We start from the raw sequence: 12,599 nt of genomic DNA, 5'->3' as shown, positions 1-12,599 counted from the left end.
GGCATGTAACTGGCCCAGACATGCGGCAGCTGGGGCGGGAAAACGGGTCACGGGGGAGACCAGCTCAGCCTGCAGGGGCTCCCTACCCAGGGTCCCCGGGACTGCAGAGGGGCAGGGCCGGGACAGCTCCCCTACGCTGGGCTTGGCCAGGGTGGCCCCTCAGCCCCTGCTAGTTCCCCCAGAGATGCCCTGGCTTCAGAGGCACAGGAGACTGGCGGGGATGCTGGTGGCAGGGGAGGTAAAAAGAGAGGCGGGGAGAGGGAGACAGGCCGGGATAAGGAAAGAGAGAGAGAATGACAGGCGGAGAAGGGCCTCCAGGGCAGCCAGGGCTCCGGGCTCCAGACCTCAGGCCCTGCGGTCTCCATGCAAGAGCCCAGGCGGCCCTGAGGCGACCCCTGACCAGGACTGTGGGCCTTACTGGTCCAGGCAGGACACCACCCTAGGAGCCAGCTCAGCTCTGCCCCCTGACCACCCCTGCCCTCACCTGCCTCTGTAGCCGAGAGCCCTGCCTCCCCCTGTGGCCTCACGGATGGACCAGCCAGCACCACCCTTCTCCCACCAGCTTCAACCAAGGCCCATTCCCTCCTCAGCCCGTTCTTCTCAGCCTCAGCCTCCCCCAGATTCAGGGAGTGCCAAGCAGTGCCTGGACAAGCACCCCCTCTTCCTACACACCCACACCCCACAGAGACACACACACAGAAACACACATACACAGACAGAGGCACACACACACACAGAGAAATATACGCACACATAGAAACACATGCACACACACACAGACACACACAGAGACACACACAGAAACAAACACACACACACAGAGACACAGGCCCACACACACACAGACACACACACACACACACACACAGAGACATACACACAGAGACACAAGCCCACACACACACAGACACACACACACACACACACACACACACACAGAGACATACACACAGAGACACAGGCCCACACACACACACACACACAGAGACATACACACACAGACACAAGCCCACACACACAGACACACACATAAAGACACAGGCGCACACACACACACATGCTCATTCCTGAGGAGCCTGGGTCTTTATCACCAGATAGGTGCTAGAGTTGCTCCCAGGCCTAAAGGAGCTGAAGCCGGATGAGGGACTTGACCCCAGGCAGCAGCACCTAAGCCACCAAAATGAGCACCCAGGTCCCAAACAGCCGCCTGGAACCTCCCCAGCTCGGGCCCTGGGGAGGAGAGACGAAAGCCCAGGCAGCCCCACACTCTCATTCCTCGTCCATCACCCTGAGCCGCCCTGCCTCAGCCATGGGGGTAGTCCCTCTGCTAGCCCCTAAAGCAGGGAACCTGCCACCCTGGCCCTGGAGATCTAGGGCTCTGCCACCCTCACCTTCTCACAACCCACTTCTCACTCCTGACTCCAGGGGCACGCCTGCAGCAAAATGCAGCCAAGATAAGAACGGCCACTGAGGGCTGGGGAATGGGGCTGGGGAGACAGGTCATGAGGCCCCCACTGCGGGCTTTGAAAAGTTCCCTCCCCTGTCTAGGATAACCACAGTTCACTCCTACCTCACAGGGAGGAGACAGGCTTGGAGAATAAAAATGCTCTCTCACAATCAAGGGAAGTATGGTGATTATTATCACCGTGAGAAGGTTCCGGGCCACATGGAGTTGGGAGGAGCAGGGTATACAGACAGACAGACAGATAAAGTGGAAAGGAAAGGGGCTTGCTGCTAGGATCTCTGCCCCCCGTGAGCCCCAGGGACCAGGCATGGGGTTCCGAGAGTTCTCAGCACAGGGACCCTCCTTCCGTCAGGTGGTGCTTCGGGCCTGGGCCGGCTCTCCAGGCTGCACAGGAAGAAAGGAGCCCGGAGGGCTGGCAAGCCCGGACACCAGGCCCAGAGCCAGGAACACAGCAGCCTGGTGAGCCTCCAGGGGGCCAGAAGGAACAGGGACTGTTTGTGTTGCAGGAGGAAAGTGGACATGGAAATGAACTGTGACCGGCCAGACTCCAGGCTCCTGGGAGAGAGAACACAGCGCTTCAGGTCACCTGAATTCCCACCCCTACTCCTCCAGCTCTCCCAGGAGGCCCCGTGTGACCCTAGGAACACAGGTCACAGGCGTGTGCCCCTTCCACAGGCCTGGAAACTGAGGCTCAGGAGGCCCCGTGCCCAGGGCCACAACGTGGGGCTGGCAGAGCCTGTTGGGAGCTGATTCTGTCTGTCTGCCCAATCATCCCGTTATCTGCCTAGAACACCCCCAACCTGAGCAGATAGAGTTCAGGCCTGACACCAAGGCCCAACCAGACACCCAGCCCCTGGCCCAGGCGGTGGAAGAGGAATGAAACCCAAGCTGAGTGCAGGGAAAGGGGAGTGGCCAGCGTTTCCCGAGAGCCTCAGGGGTTGGTGTTTTATCCATTGCATCTCACGCCAGCCTCACAGTGACTGGTGAGGAAGATGGCGTTCTAATTTTCAGAAAGAAGCCGGTGGTCAGAGAGGAGAAGTGACTTGCTCATGGTCTGAGGCTGACCATAAGTAGCTCAGCTGTCCCCAGCCCACACAGACCCCCGGGGGCTCGGGGCCACAGCAGCCAGTCACTGCCCTCCTTGCCACCTTGGAGCACTAACTAATCCTGTGAGCCAGCTCACCTGCAGGACAGAACCTGAGACCGCTGAGCTGGCTTGGCCACAGGGAAGAAGGTGGTTGGAGTTGGGTCTGGAGGGAATGAAGAAGACCCAGATCAGGAGAGGCGGAGCTGAAGGCATTCAGGCAGAAAAAGAGGGCAGGGGAGCTGAGTCCTGAGATCTGGAAAATTCTGCATGGTATATCTGGAGGGCAGGTACAGTCCTCAGGGGGACCAGGGGTTGAAGTGGGAGGAGGACCTTGGCCAGACCACCCTCTGTCCACCAGGGACCTCACATGCCTGGGCCTGGGGAGGAACTGGTAACAAGGGCAGCCTGGACCACCCTATCTTCCTTCTCCATGGTTCCCAGCCCAGAGCAAGGATCTCTGGCCAGCCTTCCTGGAGTCCTGGGCCCCTGGCACCCAAGAGCCAACAGCCCAACTAAGAGCCCTGGGACCCCCAATCCTGAGCTGAGAACAGGAGCCCAGAGTTCTCCCTTCTTACTTAGGAGGCAGCTGGATGCTGGACCAGGCTCAAGATGGGAAGCAAAGACAACATGGGTTCAAGTCCTAGCTCGAGCCCTCCTTAGCTGTAGGATGCTGGGCCTCTCACTTACAGCCTCTGTCATGATCTGTGAAGTGGGCCCAGTAATCGCCACCCCCTGCCTATTTCATAAGGGGCTGGGAGGCTTGCAGGAGTAAGCACACGAGAAGACGTCCACTGCTAAAAGCTATAAAGCATAAGGTATCATTACGAGAAATGAAGACTTGGGTGCCCCAAGGCCGAGGGTGACTTGCCATGGTCACACAGCCAGGAGGCAACTGAGCATGATTTGAAGTACGGCTCCTGGTGGCTGGGCCAGAGTCCTCCCACTGCAAGATCCCGAGTCCCCGGGGAGCCCTGTCGCTTGGGCTGACCTTCTTTGCATGGGTGGTGGGAGGGGCACAGGCTATGTCCCCCACACCCCAGCTCCTTCCAGGACCTGCTACCACTCCAGACCAGGGGGCCCAACCTTGGGGTTTAGAAATGAAAGCCCAGCTCTGCTGCCTTCAGCTGTGACCTTGGACAAGTCGTTCCAGCCTTGGGAGCTTCAGTTTCCTCATCTGTAAACGGGGGTGTGTGTGTGTGTGTGATGATAACCTCTACTGGGGGGAGGGGGCTGGTGGGAGGATGACCAGACATCACAGCTGCAAAGTGTCCAGGGCCAGGCTTGGCACACATCAGATGGGCTCTCTCCCTTTCCTCTGCTGTGCCTGCCAGACAGCGCCTGGGCTCAACCAGAGAAAAGTTGCCAGCCTCCCAGAAAAGCGGCCCAGACCATAACTGGGAACATAAACTGGCTGGGGGACACGAGATCTCGGCAGGAGCTCACATTACTGGACAGTCAGTGGGGATGAGATGTGGAGCAAGACGCTGGCTCAGAGGTGATGTGGGGGAACCTGGCTTCCCGTACCCTCACATGGAGTCAGCCCCCAGGGCAGGCACAGGGCTCAGGGACTGCATCTCTGCTCCTGCACGACCCCTGCACAGGGGAAGCCCAGAGATAGCACGTGCATTTTTGAGGGGGTGGGTATTCGGGAGGAGCATGGAAAGGTGACGATGTCAGCGGTCCTATATTAGAGCTCCTGGTGGCTCTCCTTGGACGTATGAGGTCACCTGTCAGAGCCTCAGTTTTCCTTTCCATAAAGTGGGAATGGTGGTGATTATCTTCTCCTCTTGCACACGGTTATATAATAGTGCATCCTGGAGAAGGGTGATGAGCTGGGGGCAGGGACAAGCTGAGTTCAGATCTCACACCAACCTTTGTTAAAGAAGCCAAGGTTCCTACCGGCAGCAACCCCAGGAGCTGAAATTCACTGCAGAGCCTCCTCTGCCCTAACCCACTACTCCATTGTTCTCAGACTGGGATCCCACACCAAGAACAGCAGCACGTCCCGGGGACATGTTAGCGACACACATTCCTAGGCTGCACCCAAGACAGACGGAACCAGAAACTGTACGATCTGCATTTTAACAAACCATCCAGAAGACTCTGATGTATGTCAGGGTTTGAGAACCATTGCAACACCCCATGACCTGCCTCCTATTCCAGAGAAACTTCCTCCCACGGACTCATCTCCCATTCCCTGGCTCCCAGCAGGCTGTTGGGAAGGAGTCACCATGGAGAGAGGTCATTAAATAGTAAAGATCCCATAATTAGTTAATGACATGCCAGGCTCCCCGACAGGAAGGTCAAAAGTCAGACTGCAGTCGTAGAGGAAAAGCTCCTTCATATCTGTCTTCCTCTTTGTCTCTGACTGACTGTTCCACATGCATGCCCCAAGAGCCTGCCTGCTTCCCTCCATGAACCTGCTCGGCACCGAGGGACAGACGGTGCCTTCCCCTCAGGAGGTGGCGGTTTAGTCGCTAAGTTGTGTCCAACTCCTGCGACCCCATGGATTGAAGCCTGCCAGGCTCCTCTGTCCATGGGATTCTCCAGGCAGGAATACTGGAGTGGGTTGCCATTTCCTTCTCCAGGGGATTTTCCCGACGCAGGGATCGAACCGGGGTCTCCTGCATTGCAGGTGGATTCTTTATCGACTGAGCTACGAGGGAAGCCTCTCCTCGGGAGACCTGGAGCTAAATGTAGGGGAGGGGGGACCATACACTCTGGTACGTATCACAGAGAGGGGTTTCCCTGAGAATCTGGTCCTCAGACCTTGAGTTTAAAAATCATCTGACAGGAAAGCCACTTTGAAGAATTCAGCCTGTGAAGATCACTCAAGTTGAGAACCAGACATATGGACAAGGTGGTCACTATGGCAATGTGGGCACGAATGAAAAATTCAGAACGGCCTAAATGTGCAACGGCAGGGGCATGTTTAACTGGGTCACGGCAGACCCATGTGGTGCGATGCTAGGGACCTGGGAACCACGCTGTGGAAGAATATTGAATAACATGGAAAAATCCTGCTTCTATAGTGTTACCCTGAAAGCATCAGCACAGGAAGTGGTTCATATGTGAGACTCCAATCTTGTGTGCGTGTGTGTGTGTGTGTGTGTGAACACCAAACCCTTCTCGGGACTTATCTCTGAGCAGTTATTTCCTCCTCTGCATCTGTTCTTCACCCTCAAACTTTTTCCACAAAACTATTTCTTCAGTAATTAGAAAGTGTTTTTTTTTTTTTTTAAGGGCCCATTAGTTCAGGCAGAGATGAAGGTTGTTGTTTTTTTTTTTAATTGACCGAAATGGATTGGGACTGACATACACACACTACTATATATAAAATAGATAACTAATAAGAACCTGCTGTGTAGCAGGGGAGCTCTACTCAATACTCTGTAATGACCTGTATGGGAAAAGAATCTAAAAAGAATGGGTATTTGATTATATATACAATGGATTCACTTTGCTGTACATCAGAAATTAACACTGTAAATCAACAACACTCCAATAAAAATTAGTAAAAATAAACAACAACAAAAAAGTTGATAGAAATGTCTCTTTCCTACATCAGAATCATTGACCTGAGGGCAGAGGGGGAGGGTGCTGTAAGGGAGGCTTGGTTACCGCCCCTCCACGCACACACTCAGGGAGTAGTCACACTCTGCGTGGTCCCCAAGTGGCCCCCACGACCACGATCAGGACCAACAGGTGGAAGGGAGGATAGGTTTGTTCAAATTCTACACGGTATTTTTTAAGAGTCTGATCCATCTGGAGATGAAAGACAGTGAGTTCTCCAAGCCTTGAGGTGTGCGAGCAAAGGCTGAATGTTGTCCAAGGGATCAGACGGGGCAGATAGGTTGACTCAGGGAGCTATAATGCTGCTCACAGGACAGCATTATATGATCTTGTGAATTTAGTCACAAGCCCCCAGCTTTGCCCTCGCTCTCTGCCAAAAGCACATGCGGTGGAGGCTGGTATCGGAGAGTCTCATGCAAGACTGAGCCCATAGAGGCCCAAGGCCCTCCTGACCCCAGATTTCCAAACAGCCCCAGAACAGTCCCTCACTCCAGATCAGGGGACCTCGGTCTTTGGGGAAGAAGGACTCTGTTATCTCCCCAAAGGGGAGGCAGGGGCAGCCTTCATTCATCAATATCACCCTCTTCATCCTCTGGCTTGAGTGGAGGGCATGCTCTGTGCTGGGCCCACCACCGTTTCACCCAGAACTATGATCTCATTTAATCCTTACCGAAAGTCATGAGAGAAGGGATCAGAGGGGCATCGGAGAGCCTCCAACATGGCCTCCTGCGGCTGTGAGTTCAGAGAGGCCAGGGGTCAGGCCACGGAGGCCTCTCTGCCTAAGTGCCCGACAGTGACCCAGGGCCTGGCAACCCACTCACTTGCGGCGAGATCTCAGACAAAGCAGTCATATCCACCCCCACTGAGTTTCTATCTCCTTTATGCATAAGGACGTCTCACCGTGTCCCATTGCAACAGCATTCTCATATTCCATCTCCTAAGACAGTGTGTGGGAGAGTGATTTTCCAGCCTCAGTAGTAGAATTACTCATTGCTAACATTATCGTCAGCAACGTCAAATGAACATTAATCAGTGTTTGCCTACCAGGTATCATTAGAAGCGCCCTGTAGGTATGAGGCGGAACACATATTCTTCTCTCCACCTGTTTCCCTAAACACCCGTGCTGGCTGAACACCTGAGGCCTGGCTCCACCCACTTCTTCGCTTCTTGCCAGGACCCCCAGCAGAAGCTTGTCTGATTGGTTCTTCTGGGAGGTGTACTCAGTACGCTCAGTGGGGGTCTCCCCTTCTCAGTGAACCAGGCTGTCTGCTGGAAGCATTCCATCTGGGCTACTCCCCTGCACACTACCAGCTCTTGCGGAGAGGCTGGCTCCTGTTCAGAGCCGCCTGTGACCGGACGTGTAACTCTGCCAGTTCCAGGGAAGAGTGAGCCAGCCCTCCAGGCACAGATCTAAAGCCACGTTTTCCTGCCTTCCTTTGCAGCTCCATCTTTGTCAACTGCGCTTTTCACTTGGTTCCAAATTCAGAAGGAGAGGGCTTCCCTCTAAACTTAAAGTGTGAAGCTCCTGTAACCTTCAGAGCATCCCTCTGAATTGTTTATTATTATCATTCCTATTTGACAAGTGAGGAAAGTCAGCCCTCTGGAGTGAAAGACTTTTGAGATGCTTTCTCAACACCAGGCAGCACGGGGCGCGTCCACCACGACGCAGGCTGGAGTGGCTCCCATATATGTCTGACTCTTGGCTTCCTCCACAGACACTCCCTCAGTCTTTTGAGGCTTGACAAATTGACATTCATTTCAAACCAACACCCCACCCCCTTTTGAAATAAATATGATTTATTAACAACAACAAAACCCTCAATGTGATCCCCAAGTTCACATAATGCATTTCTGTTTAAATATGTATAGTACGTTTTTTGATAGCTTTATCGTGTCTGTTCTTTCTTTCTTGAGCATAAAAATAATGTGGGTTTATTGCAGAAGATTCAGAAAATGGGGAAAAGTTTTTTTAAAAGCCTGTAATTTGATCGAGATAATCCCATTATTATGTTGTATATAAATGTATTCATCTGCTTTTTAGCCTTGTTGAATGCAGTCATGGGGGTGGGGGGGCACTCGGTCATTCTGTTTCTGAGGTGTCTCTATGACACTGTGGGGACCTGCCCACCTCCAGTGACTATTTCGGGGCAGAAGAACAGGGTGGGCACCCACAAGCCCTTTCCCTAAATAAAACCCTGCAGCTCCCCACTGTGATATCGCACGGGCTTCTCTTACAAAAGCCAAGTGCAGCCAAATACACGATAATAAGAGTTTTGCAGCCAGAGAACGGCTATCTCTTGCCCAAGGTCATATGGTGAGTAAAGGATGAGCTGGGATCAGAACCCAAGTCTCCAGATTCCCAGACTCAAGCCTTTCACCAAAGACTGCCCCCAAAGACTGAAATCCTGCTCCCTATGAGCTTACCAGGTAGCCCAATAGTAAAGTATCCACTTGCCTAGGCAGGAGACACAAGAGACGCAGGTTCAATCCCTGGGTCAGGAAGATTCCCCAGAGTAGGACACGGCAACTCACTCCAGTATCCTTGCCTGGAAAATTCCATGGACAGAGGAGCCTAGTGGGCTACGGCGACTGAGCGCAAGCTCATTAATAATAGCAACACTACCCAAAACTACCGGCACATATTAATACAAAGCACTCACTGTGTGCCAGGTACGTATCACACAGGCTTCACATCCATTGATTCGTATCATTCTCAAACAACCCTATGAGAGACATACTCTAACTGTCTACATTTTAGACGCTGAAACGGATGGGCAGAGGGGTTAAGACCCTTAGAGTGTGCCTAAGGTCACACCCAGCAGGTAAATAACAGAAGCAGAAATGATAGTCCGATTCCAGAGTCCACAACGTTGCCTATGTTTCCTTCTCCACTGTCCTGGGCCAAGGCCAGCTGGACCTCCGGCAGGCTTCTGGAGCATTTACTGCATGAGAAGCAAGAGAACTGGCCTAGGGGACCAGCCCCCTGGACCAGTTCACGCTGCCACTTCACAGCGGAGCCAGCAACCGAACCAGGCTTCCTAACGCTCCGTTTCCAGCACTTCATCCACTTTCCTGCACGGGTCCTATGGGCCCAGGTCTGGAATCCTCAGTAACTCCCATCCTGAATCACCCCTCAACACAGCAGGGAAAGTCAGGGGTGGGGCCCAGAGAAAGGCAAAGAAAGAAGCCAGGAAAGAAGCCAGAGGGGCGAGCGGACAGGCCTTCCAGAGCTCCTCACTGGGTGGTCTCCGGGGATGATGTTGGGGGGAGTGGGGTTGGGAGGGCATCTTCCCATCCCCCAGCCCTGTGCCTGCGCCTCATGGGACAGGGCACCTGGCACAGATAACTGCTGACTTGAAGGTGGCTTTTCTGGCTGAGTCAGGGTTCACTAAAGGCCAGAGATGTCCCCATCAGGCTGGGGCTGGAGGAAGTTGGGCTCTTCCCGTCTCAGGAGGGGAAAGGCCAGGCCTCACACGGGAAGCCGAAACCCAGGCTGAAGCAATCCAGCCGCCCTGTTCCCACCTCCCTGGACCCCAGTTCCAGGCCCAGGGTGGGCAGTCCTGAAGGGCAAGGCAGGGGCGTGAGACCCCCGCATCCCGGCCCCAGTCACGGAGGATCTGGCTCAAACTGGGTCCCACTGGGCCACCCTGAGGAGAATCACTTACTCGTTCCAACTCTATTTCCTGAGTGCCCGCTGTGGGCCAGGCTTTGTGCCTGGAGTCGGGACACAGAGATGGACGGGGCCATCCCTGACTGGGAGGGTTCCCAGGGATACTCCGTGTGCCACCAAACAGCAGCCGGGAGGCAAGGGCTCCGGGTTGTCAAGCACAGAGGGAAGAAGGGAAGGGAAAGGAAGGGTTTCGAAGGAAGTCTGCCACTGATGTTCAGACCCACTTCCCCTCAGGAAGCTTAAAGTCACTCTGGGGAAACCCAGGGACCCCCAGGAAGGACACCACGCAGGCGGAAATGACTAGTGTCTTGGGGCACGCACACGAACGCTGGCGAGGGGCAGAGGGCCTGTACGGAAGGCTGGGGCTCTGGGGGATGTTTCTGGGGGCCTGAGGAGCAGCCTGGTACAGCCTAGAAAGACTGGCCAGATGTAGAAAATAAGGACAGTGGCAGCTCTCATTGAGGGAGGGTTCACCATGTGCAGGCAGAAAATTGCTAAGCGCTCCACAGGCAGTTTTTTTGTTTTATCCTCATGTCACCCTATGAAGTATTAAGCATTATTATCCCCAGTGCGCAGATTCAGAAACTGAGGCTCAGAAAGGGTCACCTAGCTAGGGATGGGCAGGGCCAAAACGTCAGCTCCAGTTCTTCACCACCATGCTGGTCTATATTCCTAATCTGTGTGGACAGGCAGAAAGAAGCGAGGGTGCTTCAGGTAAGAAGTAGGCAAGGCTAGGAAGTGGGATCGATTACCGTGTGTTTGAGAGGAGTTGCCCAGTTCCACTTTGTACGGCCCTTGTGTTTTGTGTGTGTGTGTGTGCGCACACACACACTCACATGTACCCTACTTTGCAAGTGTCCGGTGTTACAGAACTTCCTGAGAGCCAAGTAAAGAATAAGTCATTAGCAGAGCAGGGAAGGACAGACAGCCCAAAGAGGAGAAGGAACTTCTGAAAAGTCACACAGAGGAACCAGGACGAAGTCTAAGGCGCAGACTGCAGGCCTCTTCCCTCCCCTCAACTGCCTCTCCAGGTCAGCCCAGAGTGAATCTGCTGCTCACAGGAAACCCACGGTGTCAGGGGAAACCTGGGGATGAGTCAGGAACCAGGCAGCCCTCAGACACCAAGTGGGCCCGTCACAGAGGCCCTGGGCCTGCGGTCTGCCTCCTCCGAGGCAGTGTCAGGGGGTGAGGGAAAGAGGGAAGCCAGCGTAGCAGGACACTCAGCCCATGTTTACCTCTGGGCTTCCCTTCCTGGCTCCTCAGACCCAGGCCTATGGGAGGGGAAGCCGGTGGGCAGGACAATTCCTGCTGAGATTAAACCAGCGCCCCCCACCCCCACCCCGGCCCTGGCCCTGGCCTGCCCTAGAGAGGGGCCGAGGCTCTTCCCTCCTGCCTGCCTCTCACACAGCCAACTCCTGACCATTTGCTGCCCCCTGAGTTCACCGTGGGGTGGAGGAAGTGGGTTTAAAGATTTGGAGCCAGGGGTCAAGGCCAAGCCCAACCACGGGCCCCAGCGGGCCCCAGATGCTACAGCTCAGAAAGAACGCCTGGGGCTTGGGGCTGCCGCCCTCTGCGCCAGGAGGGGCTGTCTGGCTCTCAGAGGGGGACAGGGGCTGCGTCCCCAGGCTTGGGGGGTGAGAAGGTGGGAAGAGCTTCCAGGCATGGTTCAAAACTCTGAGGCCTCAAGAGAGAGGGGACTGCCCCACACTGCCGAAACTTCAAAGGAGCCCTGGAGGAACCAAAAAAAATCCCCCCACCATGTGAGAAATGTGTGTTCCCACTGGCTAACCTTTCACCCTGGCCCCTCTGGGCTGGACGAGGAGGGGAGGGGCTGCAGGCACTTCTTCCCAACCACCCAGCTCTCCAGCCCCCGCCCCCTGACGACTGGCTCCTGTTCCCTCCACTGGCCCAGACACCTGTCCTGCATAGGCAAACACAGAGCCTTCTTGGGCGACTCCCTCTCTATCACTCTGTAGCACTCACCACCCTCCCCAGCGCCCGTACCCACCCAACCCAGCCACCTTCCTGAGTGTCTGCCATACTCTTCGGTCTAGGCTGGGTGGGGGATAGAAAGACACGGAGGGCAGATTAGACACTGGGACACTCGCTCTCCCCACCCCCAACAGCGCCTCCCCCCAGCCCCAGCCCCAGACCTCCCCAAAGCCCCTGTGGGCCCCCCTTCCCCATCACTACCGCCATTGGCTCATTCTCCCTTGACCACTGGGTCCTGAACCCCAGCACATCTGGCAGACTGTCCATCCTAAAGTGCCACTCTGACGAGGTCACTCCCCTGCTCGGAAACCTTCAGCAGCCCTCAAGGTCTATAAAGCAAATCCAAACATTTCATCTTGGCATTCAAAGTCCTCCACGAGTTGATGCAACCTACCATTCTCCCTTCCCATTCCTGCCGAGTCTCAACTCTTCAGCCAGACTGATCAATCAAGCAGTTTCTTCAAAATTCCCTGACCCCTCTTCCCTTTTCCATCAAATCTGAACCCTGGTCTTGGTGGTCAAAAAAGGAGGCACAGTGGTACTGAAGCTGTGCTTATAGTATCTGCTGTATAGCATGGGGGCTACTTTCAAACAAGGTTGAAAAAAATTTCCCCTGAACACGGTGACGCCCTTACCTTCCTCTAGGCATCTGTCTGTACCCAAAACACTGCCTTAGCTGTGGATGCTGAAACCTTCGAAATGCTTAAGGCCCACCCAAGAGTCCACTTGCTCCAGAAACTTTCCTGAAGATCCCTTTGACTCTTCGTCTATCTTCTATCAGAGTCCCCTTGCCTAAGTTCCTTACCAGATTG

General features: G+C 54.7%; 1 protein-coding gene and 1 non-coding gene across 5 annotated transcripts in view; one reads left to right on the top strand and one right to left on the bottom strand.

Moving 5' to 3' along the window:
* Positions 1-12,599, bottom strand: part of CD82 (CD82 molecule) — a 56,455-nt gene that overhangs the window by 40,904 nt on the left and 2,952 nt on the right. The window lies entirely within an intron of this gene.
* Positions 12,262-12,384, top strand: LOC139176168 (small nucleolar RNA SNORA61). Its single transcript, XR_011560626.1, has one exon. It is a non-coding gene; the product is annotated as a small nucleolar RNA SNORA61 (small nucleolar RNA).

This window comes from Bos indicus, chromosome 15, assembly GCF_029378745.1.
Source record: "Bos indicus isolate NIAB-ARS_2022 breed Sahiwal x Tharparkar chromosome 15, NIAB-ARS_B.indTharparkar_mat_pri_1.0, whole genome shotgun sequence".
Classification (NCBI taxonomy): Eukaryota; Metazoa; Chordata; class Mammalia; order Artiodactyla; family Bovidae; genus Bos; species Bos indicus.
This window is presented reverse-complemented; position numbering and strand designations above follow the sequence as displayed.